Source organism: Trachypithecus francoisi, unplaced genomic scaffold (genome assembly GCF_009764315.1).
Source record: "Trachypithecus francoisi isolate TF-2019V2 unplaced genomic scaffold, Tfra_2.0 Lachesis_group7, whole genome shotgun sequence".
In the NCBI taxonomy this organism is placed as follows: Eukaryota; Metazoa; Chordata; class Mammalia; order Primates; family Cercopithecidae; genus Trachypithecus; species Trachypithecus francoisi.
The window spans coordinates 11,508,161-11,530,407 of NW_022681472.1; the positions used below are offsets into that span (position 1 = coordinate 11,508,161).

Here is a 22,247-nt window from a genome sequence, read left to right on the forward strand (position 1 = left end):
TATCCAGCCAACTCTGATAGACACTAAGTAAAGCTGGTTCCATGACTTTGTTATTGTGAATAGTGCTGTGATGAACGTACAAGTACAGATGTTTTTTGTACAATGATTTATTTTCCTTTGGGTAGATACCTGGTAGTGGGATTCCTGAGTTGAATGGTAGTTCTATTTTTAGTTATTTGAGAAATCTCCATACTGTTTTCCATAAAGGTTGAAGTAATTTATATTTCCACCAACAGTGTGTAAGTGTTCCCTTTTCTCTGCATCCACACCAACATCTGTTGTGTTTTGACTTTTTAATAATAGTCATTCTGACTGGTGTAAGATGGTATTTCATTGTGGTTTTAATTTGCATCTCTGTGATGATATTGAGCAGTTTTTCACATGATTGTTGGCTGCATGAATTTCTTCTCGTGAGAAATGTCTGTTCATGTCCTTTGCCTAGCTTTTAACGGAGTTGTTTTTTTCTTGTTGAGTTGTTTAAGTACCTTGTACAGTCTGGATATTAGTCCTTTGCCAGAGGCATAATTTGCATAATTTCTTTTCTCTTTTTTTTTTTTGAGATGGAGTCTCACTATGTCACCCAGGCTGGAAGTCAGTGGTATGATGTTGGCTCACTGCAACCTCCTCTTCCCAAATTAAAGCGATTCTCCTGCCTCAGCCCCCAGAGTAGCTGGGATTCCAGGCACATGCCACCAGGCCCAGCTAATTTTTGCATTTTTAGTAGATATGGGGTTTCACCATGTTGGCCAGGTTGGTCTCAAACTCCTGACCTCAAGAGATCCACCTGTCTTGGCCTCCCAAAGTTCTGAGATTTCAGACATGACCCATCGCACCCAACCTGCAAATATTTTCTCCCATTCTGTAGGTCGTCTGTTTATTCTGCTGATTATTTCTTATGCCGTGCAGAGTCCTTAATTACATCCATTTCTCTATTTTTGTCTTTGTTGCATTTGCTTTTGGGGTCTTCATCATACCTTCTTTGCTTGGGCTAATGTCCAGAAAGTTTTTCCTAGGTTTTCTTCTAGAATTTTAAAATTTCAGGTCTTATGTTTAAGTTTTTAATTCATCTTGTTAACTCTATATTTTAATAAGACATTAATATCTACTTTTTAAAAACAAAATGAATGTACTTAAACATGAAAATTTCTTCTTGTATCTTTCATATTTCTAAAGATTTTAATTATAATTTTCTTTAGTTATAATATAATTTTCAGAAATTATTTTCATTTTTACCTAGATAAAATTATCATTTTTTGGGGTCATCCTCTTTATAAGCTGCTTATTCTGGATAAATCATTCTAGGTTGAGGGTCTTTTTGTTTTTGCTATTATTTTGGTACTGTGAAGTTGTTATACAATAGTTTCAGAAGTTTGCTCTTCTTGTTTAGGAGAAATCTGTCTGTCTAGCTGTTATTCCTTCATAGGTAGCCTGTATTATTTCTTGGGATATATTTAGGCTCTTTTTTTTTTTTTGTATTTTATGTTTTTAGTTTCTGTTGATTTGTCTAGGTATGTATTTCTTTAGGCTTCTTGAATTTGAAAATTTATATCTTACATTAATTTTTAAAAATCAAACTTCATTGTTATCCTTTAACATATTGTCTATCCCTCATTCAGTCTTCATTTCGCTTCTAGAAATGTAGAAAGTTCTCTATTCTCAAGTGTTTTAACCTCTCATATTTCCCTATTCCTTATGTCTCTGAGATGCAGTCTTGGTATTTCTTCAACAGATGCAGTTTTGGTGTTTCTTCAACTCTACCTTCCAATTTGCTTCTTTCTTCATCTGTGGCTAATCTGCTTTTTAGGTTGTCCATTTAATTATTACTTATAGTTTTTCCACATTTTAACTACTAGAAGTTTTCTTTGATTCTTTGCTTGATATTCTTGATTATTTCATAATCTCCCATTCTTTATTCATATGTTCAATCCTATAGATCAGGGGTCCTCAATCCCTGTGCCATGAACTGGTACCTGTCCGTGGCTTGTTGGAAACTGGGCCACACAGCAGGAGGTGAGCAGAGGGCGAATGAGCAAAGCTTCATCTGTATTTACAGCTGCTCTCCATCACTCGCATTACTGCCTGAGCTCCGCCTCCTGTCAGATCAGAGGCGGCATTAGATTTTCACAGGAGTGCTGTGTATGCGAGGGATCTAGGTTGCATGCTCCTTATAAAAATCTAATGGCTGACAGATGAGGGATCTAGGTTGCATGCTCCTTATAAAAATCTAATGGCTGATGATCTGTCACTGTCTCTCATCATCCCCAGATGGGACCGTCTGGTTGCAGGAAAACAAGGTCAGGGCTTCCACTGATTCTACGTAAAGGTGAGTTGTATAATTATTTCATTATATATTATAATGTAATGACAATATAAATAAAGTTCACAGTAAATATAATGTGCTTGGATCATCCTGAAACCGTCCCCTACCCTGGTCCATGGAAAAATTGTCTTCCATGAAACCAATTTCTGATGCCAAAAAAGTTGGGGATTGCTGCTGTACATAGAACATCATGTAGATCTTTAATTTAAATCTATTAATCACACATATATATGTGATTCCATGTATGAAGGTCCCAGTATTTAATATTTCTGCAGATCTTATTATCTTGCCTGTTGTTTCATGTGGTTGGCATGCAGTGGTGTCCTGTTCTAGTTTGTGTTTGGTGTTTTTTGATTATGAATATGTTCTTTAGAACTATCTGTAAGACTTCTTTGTAAATACATTTCTCTAGAGAGGATATGCTTTTCAATAATTTGGGAACATTTAATATGAATTATTGGCTATTAATTTTTAGGGAAATGTTGATAGCAGGAACTTGAGAAACACACTTATAAGAGGGCCTATTGGTAATTTTACATTTTTTGGAAATTCTTTTTCTTCTCCATCCACCAGAAAGATGAAGAAAATACCATTTTCTTTTATGTGAATAAAACCAACAACAATGAACAGGGATACAGATTCATGCAGTCTAATTCCCAAAAAAGGGGAGTGGAACCCCACAATTTGATCACTTCCCCTCCTGTGAATGATCTCACAAATTAAGTTACAGGTCTCAATTCTCTAGAAAAAGGGACTTAGATATTATATCCTGCCAAATCCAAATTTCCCATCAGGAATGCTCAAACTTTTGAATTGACAAGGAATCACTTTCGTTTCATGGGACTATTATGAATGACAGAAGAACTTGAGAGACCTGGAAAGGCTGGAGCCACATATACGGAAACTTCCCAATGATTATGAAAGGCTTACTGATGGTGCGGAAGCCTGAGAGCACAAAATTCAGAAAATCACCTTCTTGTTTGTCCTAAGGATGCTTCGGACCTGATTTTAAAAACCTCATATTGTTTTTGTGAGAAAATATTGCAAGGGTCTCTGGGACTGATTCTGTTGCTGTCTCTCTGGATCCCAAGACTATGAAGAGAGGAGTCTCTACACAGAGCAGGGGGGACCTGCAAAAGCTTAGCTCTCATCTAGCTTTGGCAGGGTAAAGGGATTAGCCAGGTGCTGAAGGTGGCTCACTGCAAGGCTGGCACAGGCATGATCATGTGCTCATTCTTCTCCACCACATGGTAAAGTAGAAACTACTATCACCATGTCAGATAGCAAAGGTGATCTTTATTCTTGCCAATAGTTACAATGAAGAAAATTATCTTCCATCATGAGAGTATCCCTTAATTCCACCTTATCTGTCTGGGCAAATCTAGAGAAGAGACATGCTGAGTGTCTATAGAAAAGAACTGGCTTTTTAATTTAACATATAAATCTGAATTCAAAACATGTACAAGGTGCTGTGATGCAATGGCTTTCTAACTCCAAATTTCCAGAAGGCACTCTGCTGGAGATATAAGCCCCCAGAAGAATATGTAGCCTTATTCTCCTACTACCATTGAAAAACAGTTGACTGGAATGGTTGTGCCTGAAGAGTTGTCTGAGATTGTATTCACTAGGCAGTTTAGAGAAGGACGCACATCAGGGAGCCAGGAGATATCCATTTTGGCCCCCATTCCAGGGTGTTGCAATGACTCCAGGACTGCAAAGAGTTTCATTGTACAAGACCTACCTAAGCTGACAGACAGTTCCAGAGGTGTGAACAAGGATGAAGTGTGTGAATCAATGTCAGAAGTGAAATATGCCCATAACTTCAATAACAGCACCAGATACCAACTCATGAATGACTGGTTAGGAGTGTTTTATGGATGAGATGCATGGTGGTGATATACCCAATCAGACATTCAGGAAGTGAGTCTGTTGTGTCATTTTGTGTGACCTTTGACAAGCCACTTAACTAGTCTGGCCCTTACTTTTCTCAAGTGGGACTTGTTCGTCAGCTCTTCCTGTCTCACTCTGAAGTGCTCTGATCTCTGTTCTAATCTGTCAAATAGATTCGTAGACCATGCTTTGAGAACCATTGATATAGTAATCTAAAAAACTGACTGGACTTAATTTCCCAAGCCTTTGAAAGTATAAAGGAAGAAAAGCTTACTCAGTGCCAGAATTTTGTTACAGAGGAATTTAATTATAGCATTTGGGGATGTGTCATTCAACTATAGTAGTTAAGAGTCATGGTCAACTGTTTTATTAAGTCATTTATCGTCTTCAGAAACTACCAGTCTGTAATTACCTTAATTCTATTCCACCAGTTTGTGTGAAGGGAGTCCTGTTCTTTTGTCCTCTGCATCTAAACCCTAAAATAAAGCATGATCATCATACTTACATTCTGTTGAGTTTAAAAAATTTTCCACTCCTGATTTTCTGTTACCTGATTTCTACTTTTCCTGGTGTTAGAATAATAGTGTTTCAGAACTAAAGGTGATTTTAGATATTATTTACTCTCACCTCCCTTTTACTCTATTGAAAATTGAGAACAGGAAAGATTTAAAAATTTATAAAGGCCTACAGCTGGTTAGTGATGGAGTCATGCTTACTATCAGGAGCCCAACCCTTGCAGGTTATGGAAATGCCTACAGATTTCCATTTCAGTGAGGCCCAGGAGGCTCTAGTTCAGCCAGAAGGCAGAACCCAATCTAATCTGATTTGAGAGATTTGGATATAGCCATCTGGATTTATAATGCCCAGGTAGAGAACCACAGTGTACAATAGAGTGTGGGCAGCCAGGTAAAGATGGTGTGGAAAAGGGAGCATAAAGGTAAAGTCAGGGGCACATCGTTACTCTAGGGATGAGCTACAGTAGAAGGAATTTAACTGAGATTAAACATTTGGATGTTTTGCAAATGCGAAAATATTCAGGCAGGCACTTTCGAATGCATTTTGCCCAAATCTCTACTTCTATTGTTAAAAAAAATGTGAATGTGTACAACATCATTTCAATTTGCTTTACCTAAAAAAGCAAATTACAGAATGTTTTTACTGTGATTCATTCACTAATTAATTCAGCAAATGTTTGTTGAGCCCCTACCAAGTGCCAAGCATGAGGGGCACACATCTGCCGAGATCAGATGGAGAGGGGACAAGAAAAAGTGGGGAACCCAGTCTCCAGTGAAGAGATGATGGAGGCTTGGAACAGAGGGTGCAAGAGACACGTGACTTAGAGACAGGGGAAGAAAACCTGTAGACAGGTGTTACCTGGAGAACAGGGAGGAGGATTATGGGTGATTTTATTTTCTTTTAAAAATTTCCATTTTTTTGGTGCACAATGGTGCTTTGTTAATAAAGTAATAACAGGATTTTGGCCTGGAATGATGACCTTGCTACGATTTTTTAAATGGATTATTTTTTGTTTTGAAACAATTTTAAATTTATAGACGGGTTGCAAGAATAGTGCAGAGGACTTTCAAATACGCTCTGCTCTGATCCACCAGTTGTTGACATTTTGCTACATTTGCACATTCTTTTTCTTTTTTTCCTCTCCTCCTACACATATAATTCTATATTTTTTCTGGACCACTTGAGAGTACATCGCCCTTTACTCCTAAATACTTGAAATGTGTATTTCCTAGGAACAAGGACACTTCACTTATGTAACTATGCACAATTATCAAAATCAGGAAGTTTTATATTGATACATTGGTATTGTCTAATACATAGTTTTTAGGAGAATTTTTCCAACTGTCTCAGTAACGTCCTGTATAGCAATTTTTTTTTCGGGTCAAAGAGCCAGTCTAGGATGACATTTTGCATTTAGTTTTCATGTCTCTTTCATTTCTTTTATTCTGGATCAGTTTCTCATCTTTTTTTTTTTTTTTGGGCCTTTCGTGTTTGGCAATTTTGTAGCATACAGGTCATTTATTTGTAGAATTTCTGTTACTTTGGGTTTATCTGTGATTTCCTCATCATTGGATCTAGATTTAAATAACCTGGAGTTATTTAACCTGGAGTTTTTTGGCCATAGTACTATCTAAATGCTGTTGTGTCCTTCCCAGTGCACTGTATCTAGAGGCACATGATGTGGTGTGTTAATATCACTGATAAAGTTAATTACTGGTGATACTAATTTTAAGGTAAGACTACATATTTTAAATGGTAGATTCTTTTGTTTTCTTTGGCTCAAAGTAGTGTCACTATTAAACAGTGTTTTAAAATTACCTATTTGAATTAATATGGGTTCATATTTACTCCACAGTAAGTTACACATACCTCTAGAGAAAAGGGATGTGCACATAATTGCTATGTTAGGCTAGGTTATTACAAAACAAAAGCAGGTCAAGTATAAGTCAATCCTGACATAAGCAGGGATAACTTGTTTTCAGATTCTGGATATGCTTATTTTCTAGGGAGTTATGTGGATGTTTTTCTCATCCGTTGACTAAATCTATGAGCCAAATGTAAGTTGTAGCATTTGGGGATATTATGTACACTTTTGACCTTCTCCTTATCAAAAAGACCAAAAATAACAAACTTTGGCAAGGATGCAAAGAAAAGGGAACTCTTATCCACTGTTGGCGGGAATGCAAACTAGTATAGCCACTATGAAGAACAATATGAAGGTCCCTCAAAAAACTACAAATGGGACTACCATATGATCCAGCCATCTCACTACTGGAAACTTATCCAAAGGAAAGGAAACCAGTATATTGAAGAAACATCTGCACCTCTATGTTTATTGCAGCACTATTCACAGTAGCCAAGATAGGGAATCAACCTAGGTGTCCAACAACAGATAAATGGATAAAGAAAATACGAATGTATATGCCATGGAATACTATTCAGTCATACAAAGAATGAAATCCTGTCTTTTGCAGCAACAAAGACGAGCCTGGATAACATTATGTTAAGTGAAATAAGCCAAGAATGGAAAGTTGGACACCACATGTTCTCGTTTATATGTGGAAACTAAAAAATGGTTGATGTCACAGAAGTAAAAAGTAGAACAGAGGATACTAGAGACTGGGAAGGGTAGAGGGAAGGGAGGGATAGGGAGAGATTTGTTAAAGGTTATAAAATTACAGCTAGATAGGAGGAATAAATTCTAGTGTTCTGTACCACTGTAAGGTGACTGTTGTAAACAGTAATGTATTAGTTATATAGTTTCAAGAGCTAGAAAGAGGATATTGAGTGTTCTTAACACAAAGAAATGATGAATCTTTGAGGTGATGGATATGCAAAATCCCCTGACCTGAGCACCATACATTATATGTCTCAAAACATCATTAGGTACCCCAGAATACGTACAACTATTATTTATCAATTTAAAATGTTAAAAATTAAAAAATAATATATTCAAAAGTAGATCAGAGGATACTAGAGGCTGGGAAGGGTAGAGGGAAGGGAGGGATAGGGAGAGATTTGTTAAAGGTTATAAAATTACAGCTAGATAGAAGGAATAAATTCTAGTGTTCTGTACCACTATAGGATGACTGTTGTAAATGATAATGTATACTTTAATCTATGATGGATCACTTCATAGTCATTCCTATTAGTAGCTATAAAGGAAAATGACCCATTTCTTTAGATCCATGCTGAAATTTTACAAACTCTTTTGAGTTTTTGGAAGAAATATACTTTATTTGTATGAATCCATTTATAAGCTACTCAGTATCTGAAAATTTTTCTTCAAAGATGTTGATAAACTAATGCTTGACTTTTCTACAAAAAAAGCCATTGGATCTCTCTGGCATCTTTGCTTTTGAACTAATCATGTCAAAATGTGATTTGCCTATAAGCATGTGAGCTGTTTTGTTTTAATAACATTTTAGTCATAGCTGAGCCACTGTGGGCTTGAAAGAAACAGGCCAAATACTTGCTGCAGAGTGGGCCTTGCAATTCTTTCCTTTGGGTGTGAAAAGATTCTCTTTTAAGAGAATTTGCAGTAAATCAGATTTTCTAGTCATTTTACATTCCCAAGAACAACAAGATTGAGTGAAGGAAAGTGGATGGAAATAGCATTTCAGGAACACCAATGTTCAGGGCTTAGATGGTGCAAGGGGGTGGGGAGTTTGGCTGGGACATTTGCTATTTCCATTGCTGTGAACCAATTCTTTGGAACCTTGTGGAGTTCAGCATGATGAAGCCGCAATGCTGCCGAAGGGTGAAAACAGCAGTGGCTCTATGCTGCCATCTGGTGGTATACTGTTGCATTGCCTCCCCCAGTAAGTCCTAGTCTCTAGCCCATGGGCTCTTGGCTGGCCCCTGTGGACCAAAGAGAAAAACTGGGAAGTTTGGATTGTTTGTTCATTATGTGCCACGGAAGTTTCCCTTTTCTTTTGGTGTCCTTTTCTCTCCTCCTCTGTGGAATATGTATCCCCTTCCTTTCAGATAACTTGGTGCCTTTTGTATTGTCTTTCTCCATCAAACAACAACAGCAACAACAAAAATAAAAAACAAAAAGTAAAACAAGAAAATGACTAACATTTATTGAATCCTCCTAACTGCCAGACTCACTGAGTGCTTTCTAAATATTATTTTCTTCAATCCTGGAAACAAACACACGGGGGAGGAGAGAATTATTTTTCCATTTTACGTAGTTAGTAATAGTTGAGCCAATGTTGATCACTGGCTGGTCTGTCCAGAGCTTGAATTCCTAATCACCACATTGCCTTTGTCCGTGTGACACTGAATAATATATGGTTGATCCCTTGGAAATTTTGTTTGGTCTCACTTCTAATTGTGGAATGAAAGTTTATCTCTTATGTCAAGCTTTAGTGATCAGGTTGCAAAAATATTTTGGGATATCTGGGGCCCTCAACCAGTGCCCCTTAAAATCTGCCTATAAAGGCAGTCACTTTTCTGAGGTGGCTGACAAATCTAGAAAAATTGGAGTGACTTAGTAATTGTAAAAGTCAAATGAGAATGCACATGAATTAGATTTGGATGTTCCATACCAAAATTAATTATTACTATGCAATAATGTTAGCCATATTCCTAGTTAATGTTCATGCATGACCAATTTAATATATTCAGTAGAGGGGTAAGTATTCTTTTCATGATGCATTTGAGTTGGGTATAACTTCTCTGATTTGAAAAATTTAGAACTCTGTATGATTGATTTTAAAGTGAGGCTATTTCTAGAATATGCAATAAAAATTACATATTTTGTTTCTTAGCATATAATGTAACTAAAAGTAATAGTCAACCAACAAACCACTATCTAACCAATCAAATACAAATTCTTATGAAACTTATGAATATAATGTTGTACTAGTCACTGTATTTCCAAGACTTAAATAGACAATACATTTATAATTAAAATGTAGACTTTAAGCTTGTGGCAAGTGGTAGGTATTCCACCAATAATTCCTTTTGTGGCCCCACCTAAGCCCTGAGCACTGGCATTCCTGAAACTCCATTTCCTTCCACTTTCTTTCATTCCCCCTTTTAGATTTGCGAAGATTCCAGAGTTGGATCCCAAGCTGCATGCACTCTACAGATGCAGTCATGTCTGCAGAGATATAGAAGACCTCCCAAAGATAAACTAACACGAAATGCTAGAGAAGGCATGGGAAGTAATTTTTTAAAAGATGCCTGGCATACCTACAAACTTTATTTCAATGACCAGCTTCAGAATAAGATGGGAGAGAGATCATGGCAAAGCTGGTCTGGTAAGGTGGCATTGCTCCAAGTATGCCATAGCATGCTATATCCCATATCTAGCTCTGGATTGAATTGAGGCTGTGACACACATGAGGCCACAGCCTCCACATCTCAGTGAGCCATGGAACACAGCCACAGAACAGAGCCAAGTGGGTCATCAACAAGAGTTGGGGGTGCTATCTTCACGTGGCCAAACAACGGTGAGGGCACGATGGAGAACACAGTAAAGGCTCTGAGTCACATACTGGAGTTTGGTTGCTCCAAAAGTCATTTCCAATGTCCTTTCCCGTCCTCTACTGGGGGCTGGAAAACTCACACACTCACTTTTCCAGATGCTGTTACAGACAGAGGTTGCCGGGTAAGCTAGTCTGGACAACGAGATAGAAGTGGAAGCCATTAGATTGGGCTATCAGTGACGTTTTTGAAAAAAGGCAACTTTAGCTGGAATGCTTCCTTCAGCACTTTGCCTTTCGTTCTTTTTCCTTCCTTCTCAGAATCAGCCCTGGACACCTATGTCTAGACTTCTTTTAGAATGGATAAACAAACACCTATTTTGTTTAAGCCTCTTTAGTATGATTTTCTGCTATTTGCCACTGAATGCATTTCTAACTCATGAAAGCTCTGAGAAACCTGTGTTTGCTGATGAGCACTGGGGTGGTGTTGGTACTAGCTGGACTAGCACACTTTGGGGAGTGGGAGCCAGAGATTCAGGAGGAAACACTAGAAGTCGTAGAGGGGAGAACTGAAGGAGGCCAAGTGGTAGCCAGCAGAAGGGCCATAATTAGAAACTTTAGTAGGTTTAGGAGGGATGGAGTTCCTAATTTCGGCAAGTGGAGTGGGAGGCTGAACCAGAGATTTACACGCTGGGTTTTTGTTGTTGTTGGGATTCATTTGTACTCATCAGCTGGTATAGCCTGAGGAAACGTGGATTGCAAAGTTTTTAGTGTTCACATTTATGAATTTTAATGTATCAATTAGCTTTTTTTTTTTTTTTTTCCAGATAGAGTCTCGCTCTGTTGACCAGGCTATACTGCAGTGGCACAATCCCAGCTCACTGCAACCTCTGCCTCCCGGGTTCAAGCGATTCTTCTGCCTCAGCCTCCCAAGTAGCTGGGACTATAGGCACGTGCCACCATGCCTGGCAAATTTGTATTTTTAGTAGAGAAGGAGTTTCACCACGTTGGCCAGGTTGGTCTCAAACTCCTGACCTCAGGTGATCTGCCCACCTCAGCCTCCCAAAGTACTGGGATTATAGTTGTGAGCCACCGCATCCGGCCAGCTCATTTCTTTACAAGAATCCACTATGTGCTTAACAGTTCACTAGATCAGGGTTTGGCAAACTTTTTCTATAAAAGACTAGATAGTAAATATTTTGGGCTCTGCTGGCCATTCAGTCTCTGCCTCAACCACTCAACGCTGTCATTGTTGAATGAAAGCAACTACAGACAATATCTACAGAAAGAAGGATGGCCGTGTTCCAACAAAAGGTTACAAAAACAGTCCGCAGCCTGGATTTGGTGTGAGAACTATTTGCCAACCCTTTGCTCCAGATCTTATAGTGGCACCACCACCACCAACAAAAAAGTTAGGGTTGGGTGTGGTGGCTCACACCTGTAATCTCAGCACTTTGGGAAGCTGAGGTAGGAATATCGCTTGAGACTAGGAGTTTGAGACCAGCCTGGGCAACATAGTGAGACCTCATCTCTAAAATATAAAAATAAAACATTAGCTGGGTGTGGTGGTGCTCACCTGCAGACCCAACTACTCAAGAGGCTGGCAAAGGATTTGAGAACTATGATCACACCACTGCATTTCAGTCTGGGTAACAGAGTGAGACTTTCTCAAAAAAAAAAAAAAAAGTTAGGTTTTTGTTTCAAGTTGGGTGTACAGTTGACTCTTGAACAACATGGGTTTTAGCCACAAAGGCCTACTTATATATGGATTTTTTTCAATAAATAAAGTTGGCCCTCCTTATCAGTGAGTTCCACATCCACAACCAAACATTGTGGATGGAAAATACAGTATCTGTGGGATCTGAAATCTGCGTATGGATACTTTATGTACTTAAGTCCTACCTTGGGACTTGAGTATGTGCATATTTTGGTATCTTTGGGCAGTTCTGGAACCAATCCTTTATGAATACTAAGGGACGGCTGTGTATATCCCTTTAAATCATGTTTACATTGTTCCTTTCACAGCAAAATTCCTTTGTTGCCACACAGTTTTTCTTAGGATTTTCCCAGTAGGAGTTGGATGATATGGTGCAGTTGGCTTTCTGATGCAAGATCCTCCCACAGCAGTGTTTCCAGAAGTGCGTTCTATAGAACACTAGTTCCATGGGATATCTCATGGGGAAAAAAAAAAAAAAGGGTAAGCACATTTGGAAAACAATAGGTTTAAAATGTTAAATTAGGCCAGGTACAGTGGCTTATGCCTGTAATCCCAGCACTTTGGGAGGTCAAGGTGGGCAGATCACGAGGTCAAGAGTTCAAGACCAGCATGTCCAACATGGTGAAACCCCGTCTCTACTAATAATACAAAAATTAGCCAGGTGTGTGGTGCATGCCTGTAATCCCAGCTACTTGGGAGGCTGAGACAGGAGAATCATTTGAACCTGTGAGACGGAGGTTGCAGTGAGCTGAGATTGTGCCACTGCACTTCAGCCTGGGCAACAGAGCAAGACTCCATCTAAAAAAAAAAAAAAAGTTAAACCAATATCTCTATCTCTCTATCTCATATGTTACAACATTTATTCAGTTGCCCAATCTAGAAATTTGTGAGTTTATTTATTTCTCTCTTATGTCTGATCCATCTCCAAGTGCTATTGATTCCATCTCTTAAGCATTTCTTCATTTGTCCCCCTCTCTCTATCCCTATTCCCCTAAGTATCCCTATTTCAGGTTCTGGCTTCCCTTCACATTCAATCTTTTCTGTCCTCAAACCCAAGCTGCCAGAATCCTGTGTCAAACATGAAAATCTAGGCTGGGCATGATAGTGAGCACCTGTGGTTGCAGCTACTTGGGTGGCTGAGGTGAGAGGATCGCTTGAGCCCGGGAATTTGAGGCTGCAGTGAGCTATGGTTGTGCCTCTGGACTCCAGCTTGGGTGACAGAGCAAAACCCTGTCTCTTAAAAAAACATGCAAATCTAATCTTGGCACTCCCCTACTTTCAACCCATCAATGACTCCTTTCTGGCCAGGGCAGCATTTTTCTACCTGGTGATCACTGGGATGTTAGATGTGCCACAGGAAAAGTCTGCATGAAACTTTGGATAAACACATTTAGACAGAGTTCTTTACCTCCCAGACCTCTTAACACATGAATGTACATTTTAGCTGCCTTTTTTTTTTTTCTGCTCCTCACGGAGCAGAGCTACCCGACAGGCAGAGTGCCCAGACTAGCCCCATTTTGGCTCTTTAAGAGAGGATACCAGATGTAGCATTTCTCAAACCCAACTGAACATGCAGAATTCCTTTTTCATGGGGCACTGTGAGGGATTAGCATTTCAATGCAAACTCTTTGAGAAACACTACCTTGTATATATTGCAAAGAGTTCCAATTAATGGGGATTCACTCAACTCTATCTCCCCAATGTAAGAATTAGAGGGTCTACTTTGATGTTGCCTACTGTACTTTTCTTGGCTAGATTGTCTACTTTTTCCTTATTAAGCAGCCTGGACAAGTGCAAAACAATATTAGAGGTTTAGGAATCAAAGAGGTTAGCCTTAGAATTTCAACCATTCACTAAATGTAAGAACTTGGGTAAGTTTCTTCAGTTTCTTTGAGTCTCTTACTTTGTCATTAAATTCAGTGTAAAACCTGCCTCATGTGGTTACCTGAGTGAATGATACACCATATATAAGGTGGAAAGCTGAGTGTCTGGCATATAGAAAGTGCTCAATAAATGTCATTTCTGCTATGTTTGGACTTTCAGGGGAGCTCAGCTTGAATGTCATGGAGCCAAAGTCTGTGTGTTTGGCTCAGCCCCTAGGTGAATAATAACTGAGTCTCTGTGTACAAGGAAGGATCTTGACAAAATATCTCATGCCACTTAAAGAGAGTATTGTCCATGATGTGCCCTTAGGAACTAAAGTGTGTTTTAAGTGGCATTCTTTATTTGTCTGTTCAGACTGACAACTCATTTGTCTGATCTGGTGATTTCATCTGCTTTCCTGTGTCTACGGCAGTGCCGATCATGCTTTTATGCCAAAGCCTCCACCTCTGCATTTGTTAATAATTGCACTTTGTTTGCATTTTGCATTAAATAATGTGAACATACCTTGTCCTCACTTTGTGTGAAAATGTTTTCCTCTCATTAACAAAACTTTTCCTGAATTTATTAACAAAACAAGCGGTAGTTTTGTTTGTTAATAAATAATAGTCTGAACTTTGGAGATGTATTATTCACTAGTTTTTATTTTTAAATTTTTAATTAAAGATATTTAGACAAAGCACCTTACAATTTTTAAGGAAGATATGAACGAAGTGTGATGTATTTGCAAATGGGCATGAAATATTTATTGAAGAGACGTTAAGTTTTCTTAAACATTAATGCTTTAAAATAATCTGGAAAAAAATACTTAATAAAATATGTGGTGGACAGAGGAAGAAACTAGATACGGCAACTCCTAGAAACAATTTACAAATGGGAAATTTCAGCTTTCACTGCTCTGTTATGCTCCATATTCTCAGTAGATGGCACCCTTCCCCTACCTTCAGAGCTTTTATTTACACTAAGGTGTAAAGGGCTGATAATCCATTACAACAGTTACTAAATTCTCTTTGGGAATTAGCTAATTAATTGCAGCCCTGTACAGCACCTACAGTACCTTGCACAAACAACGAATTGCATGGGCAGGTCAATATTTCAACTACAGTAAAGAAGTTTACTCCTGTATTTTACTTTAGTGTTTGCAAAATTTAATTCTTTCTTCTATCCCTTGATGACTTGCAGCCACATTCCTACACATTCTCTTCTTTCTAACATGCTGACTTACTAGATCTCTTACTCTAGGCAGATGACCCATCTACTGTTTTATCAAGACGATCAAGCCTTCACTTTTTCATTCAGTCATTCACTAGGTTGGTGCAAAAGAAATTGCAGTTTTTGCTATTAAAAGTAATGGCAGAATAATAATAATAATCAATCAACAATCATTCAATCAGTACTACTGTATGCTAGGCTCTGTTAAGCTCCAAGGATATAAAGATGCATGAGTTATGGTCTTTGCCTTTAAAGAGCTCTGAACTTGTTTGGAGGAAACAGAAACATAACTATTAGATTATTAACAAGATACCATTCTTGGCCAGGTGTGGTGACTAACGTCTGTAATCCCAGCACTTTAGGAGGGTGAGGTGGGTGGATTACAAGGTCAGGAGTTCAAGACCAGCCTGACCAACACGGTGAAACCCCATCTCTACTAAAAATACAAAAAATTCAAAAAATTAGTCAGCTGTGGTGGTGCACACCTCTAATCCCAGCACTCAGGAGGCTGAGGCAGGAAAATCACTTGAACCCAGGAGGTGGAAGTTGCAGTGAGCCGAGATAGCGTCACTGCACTCCAGCTTGTTCAACAGAGCAAGACTTCGTCTAAAAAAAAATAAATAAAAGAAGATACCATTCTGTCCACAGTTTGCTGAGTTTCTTTGATATTTTATTATAATTAAATACTTTTTCTGCATATATTGAGACAACCATAATTCCTTTAAATTTGCTTTCCTAGAAACTTTAAGTTAGTTTTGATTGATTCTTCTTCCTCCTCCTCTTCCTCCCCCTTCTTCTTCTTTCTTCTTTCTTCTTTCTTCTTTCTTCTTTCTTCTTTCTTCTTTCTTCTTTCCTCCTCCTCCTCCTCCTCCTCCTCCTTCTTCTTCTTCTTCTTCTCTTCTTCCTCTTCTTCTTCTTTTTAAATGTATTGCTGGATGCAGTTTACCATCATTTTATTTAGGATTTTTGCATCTATGCTAATCAGTGATAATGGCCTATAATTTTCCTTTTTCAGAATGTACTTGTCAGTTTTGTTGTGAAAGTTAGGTTAACCTCAAGAAATGAGTTGTGGAATCTTCTTTTCTTTTATATTTCTTAAAAGATTCATCAAACTCACCTGTAAAACCATGTGTGCCTAATGTTTGCTTTATGGGAAAATTTTTAGCTAGTTTATTTTCCTTAAGGGTTATAGGTACATTTAAGGTTTCTATTTCATCTTGAAGTACTGTTTGGCAGGTTATATTCTCCTAATCGTTTGGCTCTCTCATCTAAGTTTTCAAGTTTATTGACATAAGGTTGCTCAAAATATTCTCTGAGTAATTTTTAAGTCTTTGCAGGATCTGGCAGTTACATTCCACTTTTTATTAGACTTTCTGAATAACCAACTCCTGATATTTTTTATCCTCTCAATTTTATTTGTTTTCTATTTCTTGAATTTCTGCTCTTATCCTTATAATTTTCTCCCTTTTGCTGTTTTTATGTTTATTCTATAAATTATTTTCTAACTTGGTAAGTTAGATTATCTTATTAATTTTTATTTAACCTTCTCTTTTCTATTATAATTACAGATGTCTATGCATTTCCATCCAGGACTTTCTTTGGATACATATATAGGTTGCAATCTTTATATTTCCATTAATGTTCAGGTATAGGTGGTTTACTATTCCTATTATAATTGTCTTTGACCAACATATTATTTATAAATATGCTTTGTAATTTTCAAACAAAGTTTTCCCTGCAGTCTTTTTTGTTATTATCTCTAACTTAATTACCTTGGGTTTGAGAATATGATTTGTATCAGACCCAGTCTTTTGAATACATTGAATCTTAAATTTATGGTCTAGTGGAAAATTTTCAGAAATGTCTCATGATACTCAAAATGAATCTATGTTCCCCAGCCTCTAAGGTAAGTCCCAATAATCCCCAACTCCTGTGTTCATACCCTTGTGTAATCCTTTCCCCTTAAGTGTGAGCTGGACTTAGTGACTCACTTCTATGAGTATGAGTGTGGCAATATGGCAAAACAGCACATCATTTCAATATTAGGTCATGAATAGGCTGAGGGACTTCTGCTTCTGTCAAGACAATGTGAGGAGCTCTGTAGAGCAACTTCCCAGTGAAACGAATGGAAATTATAATAAAAACTCTAACTAAAGTCTCTATAAATGATCCTAAGGGTATACTACAACTGAAGAAACATTTATCCAATAAAAATCACTAAAACGTGCTGAGAACAGTGAGAGTTTGAAGCATGACCCCTCCCGCCTCCCTGCATCTGCCACCTCAGCTCAGAGGGTCTCTCTCCAGCCTATAGAGGAGATAAAATAGAGAATGGAAAACAGAGACAAACAATGAGACCAAAAATTGGATCTTTGAAAGTATCAACAAAATTGACAAACTGTTAGCTAAATTAACCAGGAAGAAAAGAGAGAAGCCTCAAATAATAAAATCAGAGAGGAAACAGGGGACATTACTACCAACTTTATAGAAATTGAAAGATTTATGAAGAAATGCTATAAACAATTGTGTGCCCATAAAGTAGACAGCTTAGTTGAAATAAATACATTCCTAGAAAGACACAAACTACTGAAACTGAATCAAGAAGAAATAGTGAATAGACTTATACAAAATAATAAAATTGAATTAGTAATCAAGAACTCCCATGAAAAAAAGCCCAGGCCCAGATGGCTTTACTGGTGGATTCTAATAAACACTTAAAGAAGAATTAATAAAAATTATTCATACATTCTTCCAAAAAATAGAGGGGAAGAAAGTACTTCCCAATTCATTCTATGGGACCAATATTTCTTGATACCCAAACCAAAAATATCATAAGAAAAGAAAACTATAAACCAATATCTTATGCATATAAATGCAAAAATACTTAGTAAAATACTAGCAAACTAAATACAGAAACATATAAAAAGAATTACACACCATGACCAAGTGGAGTTTATGCCAGAAATGCATGATTGTTTAAACATGAATATCAGCAAGTATATGTCCCCTATCAATAGAATAAAAAACAAAAACCCATATAAGCATTTCAATAGAATACTGAAAAGCATGTTACAATATTACAGTATATGACAGCTTTTTGTGTGTGCATATGCTCAAATAAAATTTAACGACACAAATCATTTTTGCTAAATCCAGTCTTTCTCTTTCTCCCCTAGGGGCATCCAGTCTCAGCATAGAAGGTAGAATAAGATGGAATCACAGAGCCAGAGTGAGCCTCAATAATACATACTTCACATACATGTTCACTTACTGCATCAGGTTTTTCTCAACCCCAAATACTACTTTAGGTATTCGGCTGCCAAGGGAAGTGAAGGTTTGAGTCTGAACAGACTCCAAAATGGATTGTGCAAAACCTCAGGCCTCCCTCCTTCCTCTGGAAGTTCCAGCTGTGGAAGAAATGAAGATGGAACTTCTCAAGAATCAACAGCTTCTAGCACGAATCCCCTGGATATCCCCCAAGTATCCCTTCCCCTTTGGTCATGATTACAACTGGGATAACAATCACGACAGATCGGCTAGGTGTCTGTCAGAGGTATAGAGTAAGGTAGGTGGACTTGGGATGAGGCTAGCTGAAGCTGTGTGGGCTGAGGGTCTGTGGCACTGAGGTACTGGGGAAGGGGGACTCTCTTTTCATTCTGACCTAGAGTCAATAAAGTGCTCATGGAGGAAGCCAGAGCCCTGACTCTGTACTATAGAGAAAGGGCCAAGTCATTGAGTGCACCACTCCTTGACCCAGAGGTAGAAAGAATTTACTCTGGAGAGATTTGGTAGAGCTCCAAGAACAAGCAAGTTACATGTGGACAAAAGGAGGAAGAGATATCACAGTAATGAATAAATTCAAACAAAGCTGGAGGATAAGACCCCAGGACTGAATACGCTCTGAGAAAGGCCTGGGCAGAGGCACCAAAGGAAGCACGTCAGGGAAGATACATTCATTGCAGCCTAGGAAATTTGTAGTAGTTGGGAAACGAGGGGAGGAGGGCCTGACTGCATCCCTAATTTCACAGGGTGAGAAAGGGGAAGATGACTAGGATATTGCACAGAGGACCCGACACTGAATTGTGGGAGCTAGAGGTTGCTTGGGGCAAAGTAAAAAGGCTTCTGACCCTTTCAAAAGGTGGTTCACGAGGAGCATGATTAGGGACTCCTGTCATGGATATACTAGAGGTCCTCGGGTGCCTTGAGGCCTGAATGGGTCAGCAGCTCTCCATCCTAAAGAGCAAATGCAGGCACCAGTGGACCCTGGAAATCTGTAGCACGTGGACCACAGAGACCGGGCTCCCACGCACCAGAACTGCCACCTCCCAGTAGCATCTGCCACTGGAGACCACAGTGTCTGCCAGCACCACTGCCCACTCCCAGAAGCACTCCATATCCAGGGCCACCTTGGTGGACTCCAGTCCCGTCAAGCCATATTTGACACCTGTATCCCTTCTGAAGCATGCCAGGCTGCTGTTGGCGGCTTTTCCTTCCAGTTTGAAAGGATGCCTCTCCAGGCCTCTGTGGTGGCACCCCAGCCTCCCCAACTTCCTTTGGCTCCACAGCAACAGCACAAAGAACTGTGTGAAGGACAGTGCTGCCTTGCGGCATAGATGAACCTACATCATTTTATGATAAAATGCTCAACAAACTCAGAAAAGATGGAAATTTTCTTAACCTGATAAAGGGCATCTACAAACATCTCACTGTTAACATTGTACTTAATGGTGAAAGAATAGATGGTTTCCTCTGAGATTAGGAACAAGACAAGGATGCACACTCTTACTGCTTCTGTTAAGTATTGTACTAAAGGTTCTTTCACGGACAATTAAGCAAGAAAATGGAATAAAAGTCACTAAAAAACGATCAGAACTAATTTATAAATGAGCTCAGCAAGGTTGCAGTATAGAAGCTGAGCATATAAAAATCAATTGTATTTCTATACACTAGCAATGAACAATCTAAAAATGAGTTTAAGAAAAAATTTACAATAGCATAAAAATAAATACTTAGGAACAGAGTTAACAAAAGAGTGCCACACTTGTACTAGGAAAGCTGCAGAATATTGTAGAAAAGAATTAAACTTCTTTATTTTCTTATAATTCCTCTATCTTATGTTAACAATGTAATATAGTTAAGACGGAAATACATCTCAAGTTGATCTATAGATTCAATGCAATCCCTGTCAGAAACCCACTTGCATTTTTTTTTTTTTTTTTTTTTGTAGAGACGGAGATCTTGCTATGTTGCTTGGGCTAGTCTTGAACTCCTGGACTCAAGTGATCCTCTCACCTTAACCTCCCGAGTAGCTAGGATTACAGTAGTCCACCACTAATTTCGGCTCTTTACTTGTGTTCTTTGTAGAAATTGACAAGCTGATACTAAAATCCATATGAAAACTCAATGGATCCAGAATTGCCAAAACAATCCTAAAAGGTGGAACAAATTTGAAAGATGCACAATTTCCAATTTCAAAATTTACTAAAAAGCTAATCAAGACAATGTAGTAATAGTACAAGGATAGACATATCTATTATCGAAATAATTGGGAGTCCAGAAACATACCCATATATTTATGGTCAATTAATTTTGGACAAGGATGCTAAGACCATACAATGGGGGAAAGAATAATCATTTCAATAAATGTTGTGACAACTGGATATCCAAATGCAAAAAATGAAGTTGGACCTATATCTCATACCAAATACAAAAACTAACTCAAAATGGATGAAAGACTTACATGTAAGAGCTAAAAGTATAAAACCCTTAAAAGAAAACATAGGAGTAAATCTTTGCATCCTTGGAGTAGGCAAAGTATTTTTATATATGACATCAAAAACACAAACAACAAAAGAAAAACTAATTAAACGTCACCAAAATTTAAAACCTTTTGCATTTCAAAGGACATTATTAATAAAGTGAGAAGACAACTCACAAAATGGGAGAAAGTATTTGCAAATCATGTATCTGATAAGGAACTTCCATTTAGATTATATAGAGAATTTCTTCCTCTTTATGGACTAGCTCTGAAAAAAAATCTCTTATAATTCAATAATAACAAGAAAAATAATAATCCAATTAAAACATGGTAAAGGATCTGAAAAATGTCTATTTTTCCAAAGAAGACTACACAAATGGCCATAGGCATGTGAAAACATGTTCAACATTATTAGTCATCATGAAAATGCAAATAAAAACCACAATGAAATACCACTTCACACCCACTAGGGTAGCTATAATAAAAAAGTCAGATAATAAGTGTTGGTTAGGATGTGGAGAAATTGAAACACTAATACATTGTTGATGGAAATGTAAAATGATGCAGCTGCTTTGAAAAAGAGTCTGGCATTTCCTCAAATGATTAAACATAGAGTTACAATTCAACACAGAAATTCTATTATATCTACACACCTGGATAGAGAAAAAATAACATATGTTCACATAAAAGCTTGTACCTGAATGTTCATAGCAGCAGTATTCATAATAGCTAAGAAGTGGAAACAACTGAAAGTCCATCAGTTGATGAATGGATAATCAAAACGTGGAATATTGTGTAGCCTTAAAATGAAATGAAGTGTTGATACATACTACAACATATATGAACCTTAAAAACATTATACTAAGGGAAAGAAGCCAGTCACAAATGACTGAGCATTATATGATTCCATTTATATGAAAATGTCCAGAATAGGAAAATCTACAGAGACAGAAAGTAGATTGGTTATTGTCTAGGAATGAGGAAGAGGGAGGGGCTAACGGGATGGCAATGAAAGGGTATGTGTGGGATACCTTTCTGGGGTAATGAAAATGTTCTGACATTGATTGTGGTAATTATTGCACAACTCTGTGAATAGTGAATATACTAAAAACCATTAAATGGTACACTTAAATGGGTGACTGGAATGGTATGTGAATTATATATCACTAAATCTGTTACCAAGAAAAGAAAATAAAAGTCTGTGGCTTCCATCTTGGATGCTCTCACTTGTTCTCACCCACTTGCTGCCTTTTTTAGACTGCTTGGTCTGGGGGAAGCAAGCTGCTAGGCTACGAGAGGCCCATATGGTGAGGAAGCGAAGTCTCTGGCCTATCAAAGTTCTAACAACCCTGTGAATGAGCAGATCCTCCCCAGTTGAGCCTTCAGATGAAATTACTCACCCAGTTAAGTTGCTTCTGGATTCTTGACCCATACAAACTGTGAGACAAGAAATGTTTGTTATTTTAAGCTGCTAAATTTGGGGATAATTTGTTACACAGCAACAGATAACTAATATAC

The 22,247-nt window shown here is 38.0% G+C and overlaps 1 long non-coding RNA gene across 2 annotated transcripts in view; it reads left to right on the plus strand.

The window, feature by feature from the left end:
- The first annotated feature begins 2,131 nt into the window (after positions 1-2,131).
- Positions 2,132-22,247, plus strand: part of LOC117079291 — a 53,887-nt gene continuing 33,771 nt past the window's right edge. Inside the window, exons 1-2 of one of the 2 annotated variants that reach the window (XR_004435356.1) lie at positions 2,132-2,153; positions 2,203-2,323. This is a non-coding gene — a long non-coding RNA (uncharacterized LOC117079291). Of the gene's footprint in view, positions 2,154-2,196; positions 2,324-22,247 lie in introns of those variants that run through there. The other variant, XR_004435355.1, reaches the window with a different exon arrangement.